The sequence below is a fragment of the Tamandua tetradactyla genome, chromosome 9 (assembly GCF_023851605.1).
Source record: "Tamandua tetradactyla isolate mTamTet1 chromosome 9, mTamTet1.pri, whole genome shotgun sequence".
NCBI lineage: Eukaryota > Metazoa > Chordata > Mammalia > Pilosa > Myrmecophagidae > Tamandua > Tamandua tetradactyla.
Genome location: NC_135335.1, coordinates 42,426,400 through 42,440,064, shown reverse-complemented (window position 1 = coordinate 42,440,064; position 13,665 = coordinate 42,426,400). Strand labels below are relative to the sequence as shown.

Here is a 13,665-nt window from a genome sequence, read left to right as displayed (position 1 = left end):
GAAAAGAAATATTATTTTTATTATCTCTGTCACCACTCCTTCTCATTTGCACCAAGGTGATCTGAAAGATTTTGAGACCTGGGATAGAGAAATTATTTATCAGGGAGGTATTAAAGGGAATGCACATGACATTGGTGGTTGTATTAATATTAAATGCCATTTAGGTTCTCTTCCAACCCAGGTTAGTAGGCTTTAATAAGAATTTGCTATGATTGTACCACGTATGATCACAGTCATGGGAAATTCCTAAATTACCAGCTAAAATGCTAGCTTGCCCTTTGCTTTATCATAGCACTAGTTAGATTCAGAAATTGTTTGTGCTTCTGGAATTTATTTTATGCATTTTAATGGTATCATTTTAATCCACTTCTCTATCAGACCGCATAATTAAAGTAGGCAGGAGGTGAAAGTGTTATGACAATATAATCCTCTTTCACAATCAGTTGTTCTCTTTTGCAGATCAAAATAGAATACTCCTACAATTAGAGGAGAAAGGTGTGGGGATACAAGGCTGAACTAGTAACACTGAGACCTTCTAAGCTGGGGACTTTCTAGGGACTTCCACTAGTAAACTTAATGTGTTGCATGTTTACAGCTTGCATTTCTTGCAATGAGCTCATATTTTTAGAGAATAGAGACAGATTTTACAATTTGGCAAACTTTCCAAATTTTGCTCATTAGCTCTGGTTCAGTCATTACATTCTAGAACCTCTTCATTATCATCCTGTCCTCATCCTATAAAGACGCCTTTACAAGGATCAAAATCCCTTTTAAAGTTGAATGGATGTAATAAATCAGTGCATCTAATAGAAAGTTTCAAATTTTGCCATGATGAAAAATGGGCGGAAAAAGACAGTGACATTCTTAATGTCAGATATGGAAATAAGAAGTGATTGATCAGTAAAGCACGAGCATTTCTGCAATTGCTAATAAATGAAATAGATTGTAATGCAGGTGTGATGCAAGAGCAAAAACAGTGGAATGGAGATCTCTGGGTGTAAATTTGAATCCTGACATTTATTATTTATGTGATGCTTGGCTATGAAGCTTAACCTCTTTCATCTTAAGTTATTTCATCCATAAAAAGGAATAATCAGATATTGCAAAATTATGATGAAGAGTAAAGTTGATCAAATTATCAGGCATGTGAGCATGTTTTAGCACAGTAACTACGTTAGTTTATTGGCTCCCAACAAATGTTATTAATCACTGGGGGCATCGCTCTTGGTTGTTATACTATATGAGATCTTAGTAAGCCCTCCCTGATTTCCCATTATGAAATAACGCTTTTGCTATACATAAAATCTTCTCACTTCATTCATAAAAGTGTGAATGGGTCTATGTAACTGCACATCATAAATTACCATGATTTTCCAGTCCTTTTGGAGAGGGATATAGTGATTCGTTGAATTTTATCTATATAATCAGCTAGGATGGACACTGTTAGATATTGATTTAGAATAAATGTAAAAGAAAACTTCTTATGTCCTACATAAAATGTGTAATTTTATCATATGATTTCAATGCAGGGTTTGGGATGTGCAGGCAGATGTGGGTTAGAATCTGCATTTTATCACTTCACACAGTGGCTCTTAAGACTACACATCAGAATCCCTTGTCAGGGCCCCACTCCAGGCCAATTAAATCTGAATCTATGGGAGGAGGGTACAGGGGTAGGGGCATTGGTATTTGATTTAAAAAAACAAAAATTAATTTAATAAAAGACAGCTCTCTGGAAGCAAATTTAATAGCTGTGTGAGTTTAGGCTAATTACTCCTCTCTGACACTTAGTATGCACATCTGGAAAATGGGGATGAGAATCCTATCTCTTTCATTGCATTGTTGACAGAATGAGGTAGGATCATTGGTTCGAGGTCCTTGTTGCCATATCTAGCCCAAAATAAGCAATTTTAATATTAGCTGCGTGACTGGATCATTTATTATGAGCGTGTTATATTTCCTACTCCTCCTGTTTTTCTCCCTTTGCTGTTAAGAGAAGGTAGTCAAGACTCTTGTGATCTTTTGGCTCAGGGGAGATTTGTATTGCAAGGTCAAGAAGTAGGGGTTGACTGGAGACAATCCCCTCCCTTGTCTTTGAGGACGTCATGACCTTGTACCAAGCAGGAAGCCTGGTCATTGCTACTACTTCACTAGGGAAACACTGATGTTATGTGGCAGATGAGCTCAAAGGGCTCACATTTTCTAATTGTTTGAGGACACCATAAATCCAGCATATATGTGAAATCTATCAAAAAGTAAATGTTGGCAGCTAATTATCAATTATCATCTCTTCTCAACATGTTTGTCAATGTCATGTTGTCAAAATCCAAAAGCCATGCTGGTAGTTTGAGATTGGCCATGCATGGAGTATTTACACCATTGATATCAGCAAGTGCTGCCAATTGGGGCTTTTTGATTTTGTTTTTGCTGGTGACCCAGTTATTAAAAATCTAGCAGCACATCCCTGATAGTGTTGTTTGTTTGTTTTAATTTCTGAAATTCGTAGTTTTTACAGTGAGCCTTATCAAGGTGGGGCCATAACATTGCCCTAAGAATCGTGTACTTCTATTTGATTATGATTGGTTATTTTAAATTATGACCCATTGCAGTTCAGAGAAATGTTTGTTTACCTTACATTATGTTTCCATCTTCAAAGTAGCCATGGTGGTAATTACCATTACCACTGTCACAGAGCTGAAGACACTGAATACTTTCTGAGGTCACACCGTTAATAAGCAGCTAGTGAACTAGTGGATATGGGTTTATACCTGAGTCTCCTAATGCTTAAGTCCAGTGGCTCATTTCATTATTTAGGGGATTTTAAAAAGCTCTGTGGGGATCTCATAGACTGTCAGGCCTGTATTTCAATTCTTAGCACTACAGATCCTTAATGAGTGATTAAAAAGTAGAATGAATGAATGAATGAATGAATCAGGCAAATAATAAGTTCATCGGTTCTTGAGAGCTCATGGGGAAGGTTGACAATTCCAACCATACCATTCAGCGCTTGGTCCTTCAAAAATAGGGGGCAGTGGTAGTGGGTTGGGGCATAGTGAGCCTCCACCCCAAAGCAGATTTGGCACAGCCTGTTATGCTGGAGCACCTGGAGAAGTGTAGTTTACATTCTGGATTCCTCAATGCAACCTCCAGAACAGGTAAAGCAGAAGTGCAGATCTGTTCTTAAGAAGTAGAAGCAATTTTCTCCTGCCTGAGTTGAGAAGGGACACAATAGGCACTCTTTTCCATTTCCCCTTACCCCACAACAGAGAGGTGGGAACTGGGCTGAAAGACACCTCTTTTTGTAATATTACATTTCTGAATGCATTTTTGAACAGAGAAATATCCTCTATCACACCTAATTCCTGCTCAAAAAGTTAGCTTCCCTTTGGGAAACTAGCTCCAAGACTTTCCCTCTGGATTTGCAGGTTGGAATTAATGTCTCAATGACTAGTATAATTAGGGCTGTTAACCCATCAAACCAGTTTGCTAGGCCTTGCAGCTAAATTACTGTGTTCAAACTTGCTATTTTGTCTTCAACGCTAATTGCTTGGGTCTAAAACAAACATCAAAAATAAAACTAAAATACTTTGTTAATTGTTCCTAATTAAGATGCATCCTTAAAAAACATTAGCTTTTTAAAAGCATAGGAATCAACAACCACAGAAATGTCTGTTGATGGTTTATTATTGTTACTATTTTGAAACAATTACAAGGAGACGAAAGTTGCAAGTACAGTACAAAAAACTTTTCTTCCTGACCCATTTGAGTGTAAGTTGCCTACCTGAGACACATGACCCCTGGATATCATACTACACATTTCCTGCAAACAAGGACATTCCTTCTACAGAACCTCAAAATAATCATCAAAATTAGGAAATCGATATTGTTGAATTACTATCAGCTAAACCTTAGACCTATTCCAGTATCACTAATTATCCCAAAGGTAACCTTTATGGTAAAATAATTCAGTTTTATACTATGCAAAACTTGACTTTCGGGCAGTGCGATGGTGGCTCAATGGCAGAATTCTTGCCAGCCATGCCAGAGACACGGGTTTGATTCCCGGTGCCTGCCCGTGCAAAAAAAAAGAACCTGACTTTTGATACACTATAGGCAGATGAATGAAAATTACTATATATATTTCCATATATCTATACTTAGTCCTAAATTATGCTTCTTTTTCTTGTTCCTCATTGCATTATTTTCATTTATTCATTCACTTTGTTGAGTCAGAGATTATGTGGGTTAAGAAACCCCTTAAAGCAAAGAAGGGAGAGAGTCATGCTGAAGAATGTAAATGTAGCAGCACTTAAATAATTTATTACAAAGTTCATCAAAAGGTGTTTTACTAAAACCAAAAGGAAAACTTAGAAATAATTATGATTTGTAAAGGATGGTTTTTACTGTGTTTCTTTTAATGTGGAAATAAGAATAACAAATCATATTTACTGAGCATTAAACTAAAGTCTTTACAATGGATCACACAAGCTAATCTATTACTGTCATCATCTCTATTTTATAATAGAAGTGTCTGAGTGTCCATTTGTCATCATTTCCAGCCAAATTTGTAAAAGGGAAATTTGTGCTCTCATCACAAATTTCCAAGAGATACACGAGCTGCTTTTAAGCTGCATTTTCCCACCTCAATGATGTCAGAATAGGCAGTGCCATGCCTTTTAGAAGTTGTCAAGGCATCACAGGGCATGAAGGTACTCAGTTTATAAAAGGACTCTTACAAATTTCCCCAAACTAGATCATGAATATGCAAGCGCTTTCTCAAATGCCTATGCTATGGTACTGGGGTTTTCCATATTGAGAGAGTTCTGATATTTTGTGTCCTAAAGCCTTCTGAAAGAAAGTAGAAGATGAAAGTGAGAAAGAAGAAATATCTCGCTTTCAGGGTAAGCCAGAAAAAATATCATGAGGCTCATCTGGTGAGGTCTCTTACCTTCAGGTCTGAGGAAGTCTCTGCTAGGCCAAAGGGACTCAGAAACAAAGGCTACCCACCAGAAGCATCCTGTATTGGGTAGAAGGGGTTAGGTCCTTGCACTGTCACCTTACTCAGTCATTGATCCCCAAATTACCTTCACCTCAGCTTAAAAGCTGAGGGGGACCATGACAAAGGAAAGCTGTTAGCTAACTGTACTCTTTGCAGTGGGGCAGAGAGTCATTTCTTGTGGGGAAATCTCAATGGCACAAACTTACGTGTGTCACAAGGGTGTTATATTTATGGAACATTTTTTGGGGGGATAAGGGCTAGAACTGGTATTAGAGCCAGATAATACGTGTTTGTGGTTTTTCTCTTAATTGGCTGTATGAACTTGGGTACTTTGAGCCATATTCTCCTCTGTACATTGGCAACAAAATGTATATCAACCATAGGAAATGGTGGTAAGATGAAAATGAGGTAATACAATGTGGATACTATTGTGAGATGTACAAATGCCTTGGATTTTTTTATTTTGGTTATGGTTGTTTATTATTGTCATTGCTAAAATTGTTATCATTATGCCCAAACATCCCTCATTCATTCATTCATTCATTCACTGCACAATTCTTCATTAACTGCCTACTATGTACCAAGCTCTCCCTTCTAGTGTTCAGATTATAGCAGTGAAATAATCAGTCCTTATTCACAAAGAGCTTGCATGCCAGTGAAAATAAACAGACCATAAAAATAAGCAACAAATGCACAATATATCAAGTAGTGATATGTATCTGGAAGGGAAAAAAGGCAAAATACTGGGGAGGGGATGAGGCACTCATAGATAGTGGGTCAAGGCAAATCTCATTGATAAGGTAATATTTGAACTAGATAGGACAAAAGTGAAAGTGAACAATGAAACTTTTTAGGGTATAGAACCTTTAGGTTCTTTGAATTGAAGGTACAAGGACCATGCGGTGGTAATGTGTCCAGAAGGCTCAAGAAACTTCAAGGAGTCAAATGTGGTCAGAATGAGTGAGCCCAGGAAATGTGAAAGGAGATGAAGTTAGAGAGCCAGAGAAGGTGCAGATCATATGGGGCCTTAGCAACCATGGTAAAGATTTGTGTTTTGATTCATGAGAGGGGAAGCCATTGCATGGATTTAAGCAGAGTCAGCCATTCTGTGTGTCTGCCAGTATGAATTGGAGAGCTGAACAAGGAAGACAATTTACATGGTCTCTCCAGTAATCCAGGTGAGAGATTGGTGGTTGCTCAGAGCAGGGCTGTAGGTTTGAAGCTGAAGTGGAGTATTAGGATTATGACATAGTTTTGATGTAAAGTCAACGGGGTATTCTTGTGAGTAGGATATGAGAGTCAAAGAGGAGCAGGATGAGGCATGACCTCACTGTGTTAAGCCTGAACAGCTAGAAGGACAGCCATTGGCACAGATGGGGGGAGTTGTTATGATTAGGCTGTGGGGGGAAGCCCTGAATGTAGTGTCTGAGGAAAGATCAGAAGCTCCATTTGGATCAAAATTTGAGAAGTTCTATTAATCATCCATAGGTAATTGAGTGAAAGGGCTCTGGAGGTCCACCTCCTATCCACTCGGGAGCTGCCAGCCAGATAATGGTGTTTAAAGCCTGAAAGAATGATTGAGATTTTCAAGGGAGTTAATATAGTTTGAAAATTGAGGACAAGAAGAGCCCTGGACTTCAACATTTAACCATCAGTAGGACAAGGAGAAATCAGTAGAGAATATGGGGTTAAAAAAAAAACAACTCCATGAGGTAAGAAGGGAACAAATAGGAAGCAATGACCTGGAATCCAAGTGAACGATCTGTCAAGGATGAGTGTGTGATCAACTAAATAAGAGTTACTCTCAGTCAAATAAAATGAGGGCTGAGAATGTTGTATTGTAAGTAACACAGGCAAGTTACTTTGTGACTTTGACAAGGGCTGTTTTGGAGGAGTAGAAGATAGAGATGGAAACCTTACTGAACAGTATTTTTTAGAAAATGGGAGGGGAAGAATTGGGAAACGTGTGGAGAAGTCATTCAAGATATTTTGCCATAAATGGAAACAGAGAAACGATGACATGATAGAGGGAGATGTAGAATAAAGACATTGTGCTTTCTCTTTTTCCATTAGGAAATATTAGGACATCCTTATATATTGAGGATATTTTGTTCCAGTGGAGGATACTATCATGATGGAGGAAAGAATGTGGGACCACCCTAGTAGTGGAATAACTGAGCAGGTAAAGGGGGTGAGATATAATGTACGAAAGGGGTTGGCATTAGGAGCAAGGGAAGTACATCAGCAGAACACGGGGTTGGAGGTACAGACACATCATTTTTGTGATGGTGAAATGTGTGGGGAATCACTTGATTTTTTTTCTTTTTTCAGTGTAAAAATTCATGAGCAGAGAATGGGTAATGGAAGAGATACTTGAGAAGAGAAGAAAACTGCTCAGATTTTAATCTGAACATATGAAATCTTGGCCTGAACATTTTCCAAGACAGTTGTCCCAATTTTATATCTTCCTTTTGGAAAGAAGAAATTTTGAAGGTGATGGGCCTGAGTTTGGGTTTGAGTTATGATTTTCCCATTTTCATGGGAGATGAGGAAAATGATTTCACCTTGTCTATCATATGAAGGAATGAAACAGAATCAGGGCCTTCAAATGTCTTTGACCTTGATTCTCTCCATGCACCCTCCATAGGCTTGAGGGGAAAATTCATTCCTTGTTTCTTCTAGCTTCTGGTGGCTGCCCATGATCTTGATTCTTGATAGAAAGAAACATTTTTATTCATTAAACATACAGAGAAGCACACACACATATATACCTGCAACAGAGGTTTTCAAAGTAATGCTAACTCTTACTGTATATGATGCCCTCTGATATTTTCAGTTCTTTGCGCATCTATTCTAATTCATTTCAGTTTAGGTTTGTTTCATTTTCTTTTGTTCCTTCAACCTCATCATTCTGGATTTAACACACTAATGTGGTTTCACAACTAAAGGGCCATGACCCACAATTTGAAAAGCACCAGATTAAGTATTCTCTTAAAGTCTGCCGATATCTTTAATTCTGACGTTCTTGCAGCTCTTTAATTCTGAGGTTGTGCAAACTTTTCAAAGAGAAGGTGAGGGATAAAGTATCTTGGTCACATCAAGGACACTGGGAAAGAGTTGTCAGAAAATGGACCTCAGACTGACATTGGCTTTATTAAAACAAAAATTTGAACTGGTGGCCAACATTTTTTAATGGGGCCATTATGAGATTTGGATTTTTGGTGTGTCTAGAATTATCCCAAGAATTGGCATACCTGGCCCTAATCTCTCTTTGAGTTCTCAATTCTGTTTACTCTCCATACACTGTCCCACCCTACTCATTTAGGTCAATATTCTGACCCCTAAAGGCATATAAATTTGTAGCCCCTACTATAGTTTTAAAGTGATACAAATTGAGACATCTCCTTCAGTCGATTTCAATAAATGAGTGTTGATTGAGCACTCAAAATATGTTTAGTGTTGTGTTAGACACTGGAGAATAGAGGAACTTTAAGAGAATTCCTTGAGGGAGAATACATTCCATGTAAACATTTTCATAAGAGCATAGACTTATCACAGATAAACAAGAAATCAAGCATGAAAAATGGAAAACTGACTATAAATGTGAAGGCCATTTATGTCTCACTTTTCCCAGAATAGTCTTGGTTTGCACCTATTGTTTAAGCATCATTATTAATATTATCCCAAAGATCAAACATCTCCTGGCTTGGGCAATGAATTACATGGTCACTCTATCAATTTTTAAAATTTATTTTTAATTTGTTTGAGTGCCAAACCTGAAATTAACAGTCATGGGTTGGGTGCCTCTGTTAGCCAGTTGTGGCCAAAGGAACTTCCCTCATGCTCACCATCAATTCTGCATGTATGGCCCAGCTAGAAAAAAATGAGTCCTAATTTTATTATTTGGCCAGGATTCTTGTTTTCACGTGCATGGGTTTACTTTTCCTCTTACAAGTGTGCTGAAACAAAAGCTACTATCCATACCATCACATATTAAAGTGAGATGAATTGTAATACTATTTAAAGAATATTGATAACAGCAGGAATAAGCTCCAGTTTGTTTCTGTCTCTCAGGGCCCTGTCCTTTTACCTCCTACTTCTGCTCCTCTGTCCCTTTCGCAGGTAGAGGTACCAACACCAAGAATGTTGAGTGCTTTTAGTCTGTTTACCCTGATTCTTTATGTTTTATTGAGATATTATTCTTATTTCTTTAGTGACAGTTGCTAAATGTGCGTGTATGCGTGTTTGTATGTGTGCATTTGTGTGTGGTAAGAAGAGAATGGATAAATGATTGTCATAAACTGTCAAGATTATTTTATTGCCTAACTCATTAGTATGATGCCCGAATCTGTCCTTCTTTTCAATGTCAGATATCACAGAGGGAACATAGTGAAGGAATATAGATTCAGCAACACCAATCTATCGCTGAGTGGAGTGAACCAAACACACCCACAAACAAGCCAGCAAAACCAGCAAACTAATCACAAATGTGATTTAAAACAAATTTAAAGCTTCTTTATATTGTCGATGAGCCCTTGGTGGATTTTACGATATGACCTGAGGTACAGAGTGAAAGAGGAGATATTGACACCATTGAAATATATGGATATTGCCAGATGCTTGGTCCCAACACAACTTTGATGAGTTAAGGAATTATTGTAACTTCTTGGAAAAGTTCCTTTTAAAAGTCATCCTACCTGATAGTCCTTTCAGCCAATACTGGAGTAATTCCAGGAAGATAAAATATATTTCTCTGAAAATGAACTTGGAGAATGAAGTTTCATTTTTATCTTATGATTATAAACTTAAGTTTTAGTTTACAGGTCCCAGGGGAAGGTGATAAGAATTATGGAGTTTTGGTACTTACCCCTCTCCCCTCACTAGGTACAAACAATTAAATAACTATTGGGCACTGATTTCTGTTCTTTTCCAGAATAATTGTCTACAAATTGAGCAGTTATTTATCCAGTGAATTCCGGGTTACTTTAAAATTGTGCTGCAGAGTGAGGTTTGTTCTACTCTGCTGCCTTCCCTAATGGGTATGAAAAGGGGAAGAGGATGACTGGTTTACATTGCTTACATTGGAAGAGAACAGTAGTACAGAGAGGAAAATGCAAAGACGGCTTAGAACATTTTTCCTTTTTAAAAATAAAGGGAAAGATAAATGGAAACACTTATTAACTCACACTTGACATACCTGTTTTGCATTCCTGTAGTATTTGTAATAATTTCCTGGGGCTGCTGCAATAATCTGCCACTAACTTGGTGACTTCAAGAAACAGAAATTTATCCTCTCGCAGATCTGGAGGCCAGAGTATAAACAATCCAGGTGTTGGCAGTGCCGTGCACCCTCTTGAGGCTCAAGGAGAGATTTGTTCCTTGTTTCTTTCAGCTTCTGGTGGCTGCCCACAATCCCTGATTTATGGCCATATCACTCCAATCTTCAAGGCCAGCATCTTCAAATTTCTCCCTACTCCATCTCCACATCACCTTCTCCTCTGGGTATGTCTAGTCTCCCTCTACCTTCTTTGTGATTGCATTTAGGACCCACCCAGATAATCCAGGGGTATCTTCTCATCTCATAATCCTGAACTTAATCACATCTTCAATGCCTTTTGTGCTTTAAGGTAACTTTCACAGGTTCCAGGGATTAGAACACTAATCTATCTATGTATCTATCTGTGTATCTATCTATGTATCTATCTATCTGCTGTCTGTCTGTCTATCCATCCATCCATCCATCCATCCATCCATCTATCTATCCATCTATCTATATATCTCTGTATATGTATATATATATATATATTGGCTGGGTAGGGGGAGAAGTGAAAGGGTTAATTCCCAAGTCTGCCATAGTATTGTTGTTCCAATTTGGGATGTCAGCTTTCCAAATATTTCCACATTAACCATTCAATCTTTATAGTGGCTTAAAATGAAGACGTCCTGTAGAGAAGAATTTTAGACATAGTGTCAATTCTTTTTTCTCTATCCAAGTGCTTATAGGGAGAAATTGATCAAAGACGATATCCATGTTCTGTTTCAGCTTTTCAGCTGAAATGTGAGTGAAGAGATAAAAAGAAAATTGGATTATTTCAATATATTGATTGTGTTCTTGGAAAACACATTTAATTGACTAGCAAGTGTCCACAGTAAATTATCATCCAATAAAATCAACCCCAAATACCCCACCCCTTGACATAAGATTTCCTGACAACAATTTATATTCCATTTGCAAATAGTAAGGAAAGGAATGTTGACATCAGCAAGGGAGTAATTTCTATGGCAGGACGTGTCCATAGTGATGATCTCAAATCACTCGGCATTCAGAAAGACTTTCAGGGGAAGAACAACTGCTGAGAATCCTGGAGAACCAAGGTCTTCCTAATGACTGCCAGAAGAGGCACTCGATATCTCTAAGGCTCAAAAACAGAGGAAGAGCATCCTGATAACCATATGCTTTGCAAACTCTTGGGCCCTGCAAGCACACTTCTGGGATTAACTATAATTATGGAAAAGCACATGATTTATCTATGAGGATACTTATCTCAATGATATTTATTAATAGCTAAAAATTCAAACCACCTTAGCATCCCCAAATAGGAATTATTAAATAATTTACCATTGATGACAGAATCCTCAACAGCAATTTTTAAAACAATGAAGGCCTATACTTACTGAGATATTAAAAGGTAGTTTGCAAAACATTATTTATTGCATCATCACGTTTTTGTTAAAAACATATACATACAGCCTGAAACTGTAGAGCTGTGTTCCAGTAGCCATGTTTCTTGAAGATGATTGTATAAAGATATAGCTTTTGCAATGTGACTATGTGGTTGTGAAAACCATGTGTCTGATGTTCGTTTTATCTATAGTATGGACAGATGAGAAAAAAATAAATGGATAAAAAATTAAACAAATAAAAAAGTAAACAAATGATAGGGAGAACAAATGTTAAAATAAATTGAGTAGATTGAAATACTAGCAATCAATGAAAGAGAGTGGTAAGGGGTACAGAAAAAAAATGGGGGGAACAAAGGTTAAAGTACATTGGGTAAATGGAAATTCTAGTGGTCGATGAGAGGGAGGGGTAAAAGGTATCGTATGTATGAGTTTTTTCTTTCTTCTTTTTATTTCTTTTTCTGGAGTGATGCAAATTTCTAAGAAATGATCATGGTGATGAATATACAACTATGTGATGATATTGTGAGTACGCCAAGTATGGGATGTATGATTGTACGCCAAGTATGGGATGTTCATATGTTAAGGATGTTTGTGTTTATATGTTGTTTTGTCAATAAAAATTTTTTTAAAAACATATACATACAGAGACAATAAGCTAAAAAATTATATGCTAGATTGTCTGTGATTACTGGGCTGGCCAACTTCAGCTCATTGTCACATTCATCCTTCTGTCCAGTGTAAATCAAAGTTTGCATAGCTCTGCAAGAGGCAGCATGTTCCACTTGCATGAAAACAAAGGTAGTTGTTAATTATAGTTGAAAACACCCTGACTCACAAATAGACTTGTTTTGCTTATCATACACCTAGTATTTCAGAACTAATGCTCTCTAGGTCCAAATGTCAAAAAGAAAAATATTTTGCTAACTTCAACCTCAGAATAGGTTTTCTTCTCTTTGAATTCTAATGAAAAGGCTGAGGGAAGGAAAAACAAATGAAACTCTTACCTGAATAATCAGAGTATAACATTAATTTTTAATTCAGTGATACTTAATGTTTTTGGAGTTATAGGTGCTTAGAGAATCTGATGATCCTATGGATCCCCTCTCCCAAATTTTTTTTAAAGTGTACACATACTGGGGAGGGGGTGGTGTTCGTGGGTTTTTGAATCCCATAGCAAATCAATTCCTTGAGTTCATGTTAGGAACCCCTCATTAAATAATTTCTAAGATGCTTTCTAGCCAGATTCTTCTAGGCCAAGACAAATGTCAGTCTCGTATCCACACCTCTTCTTTCCAACAAATCCCTAAAATGAAAGACAAACTGCACAGTCAGTCTCCTTGCCAATAGCACACTTGGGAAACCTGGATTGATAGCTCTGTGTATTAGGGTTCTCTGGGGAAACAGAACCAATGGGAGAATACATGTAAATATTAAAAGATTTATTACAAGAATTTGCTCACATGACTGTGGAGATGGGCAAGTCTAAATTCCACAAGGGGCAGGTTGTAAGTTGGGAATTCCAGTGAAGGTTTTTTGATGAATTCTCCAGGAGAAATTAGCTGGGAGAAGAAGAGATGGAAATTCTTTCCCTTGACTGCTAAAATTGTCGGCCTGCAACTGATTAATGGAACTTCTCTCATTTTGAAGGCAATCACCCTAGTTGATTGTAGATGTAATCAGACACAGATGCAATCATCTTACTGTTGATTTAAATCCAAGAAATAACCTCACAGTAACAATCAGACCAGTACTTGTCTGACCAAACAACTGGACACCATAACCTAGTGAAGTTAACACATGAATTTAACCATTACACTTTGCCTCTGTAGGATATAACTGGCCATCTGACTAATTAACTTGTAGAAGAGGTCAATTCTCTAACTCTGAGATATTGCATTCCTCTAGCCCTTATGTCTGGAAGGCTGAGTTAGATAAATCTATTGAGGGGAGAAAAAATAAAAGTATTTATCAGCAACTACATT

General features: G+C 37.4%; 1 protein-coding gene and 1 long non-coding RNA gene across 3 annotated transcripts in view; both read left to right on the top strand.

The window, feature by feature from the left end:
* Positions 1–13,665, top strand: part of GRM7 (glutamate metabotropic receptor 7) — a 1,019,804-nt gene that overhangs the window by 118,214 nt on the left and 887,925 nt on the right.
* Positions 6,277–9,948, top strand: LOC143647048 (uncharacterized). 2 transcript variants are annotated; one of them, XR_013157805.1, is made up of 4 exons: positions 6,277–6,711; positions 7,073–7,181; positions 7,331–7,492; positions 9,933–9,948. It is a non-coding gene; the product is annotated as an uncharacterized LOC143647048 (long non-coding RNA). The 2 variants fall into 2 exon arrangements; XR_013157804.1 differs by lacking the exon at positions 9,933–9,948 and adding an exon at positions 9,370–9,525.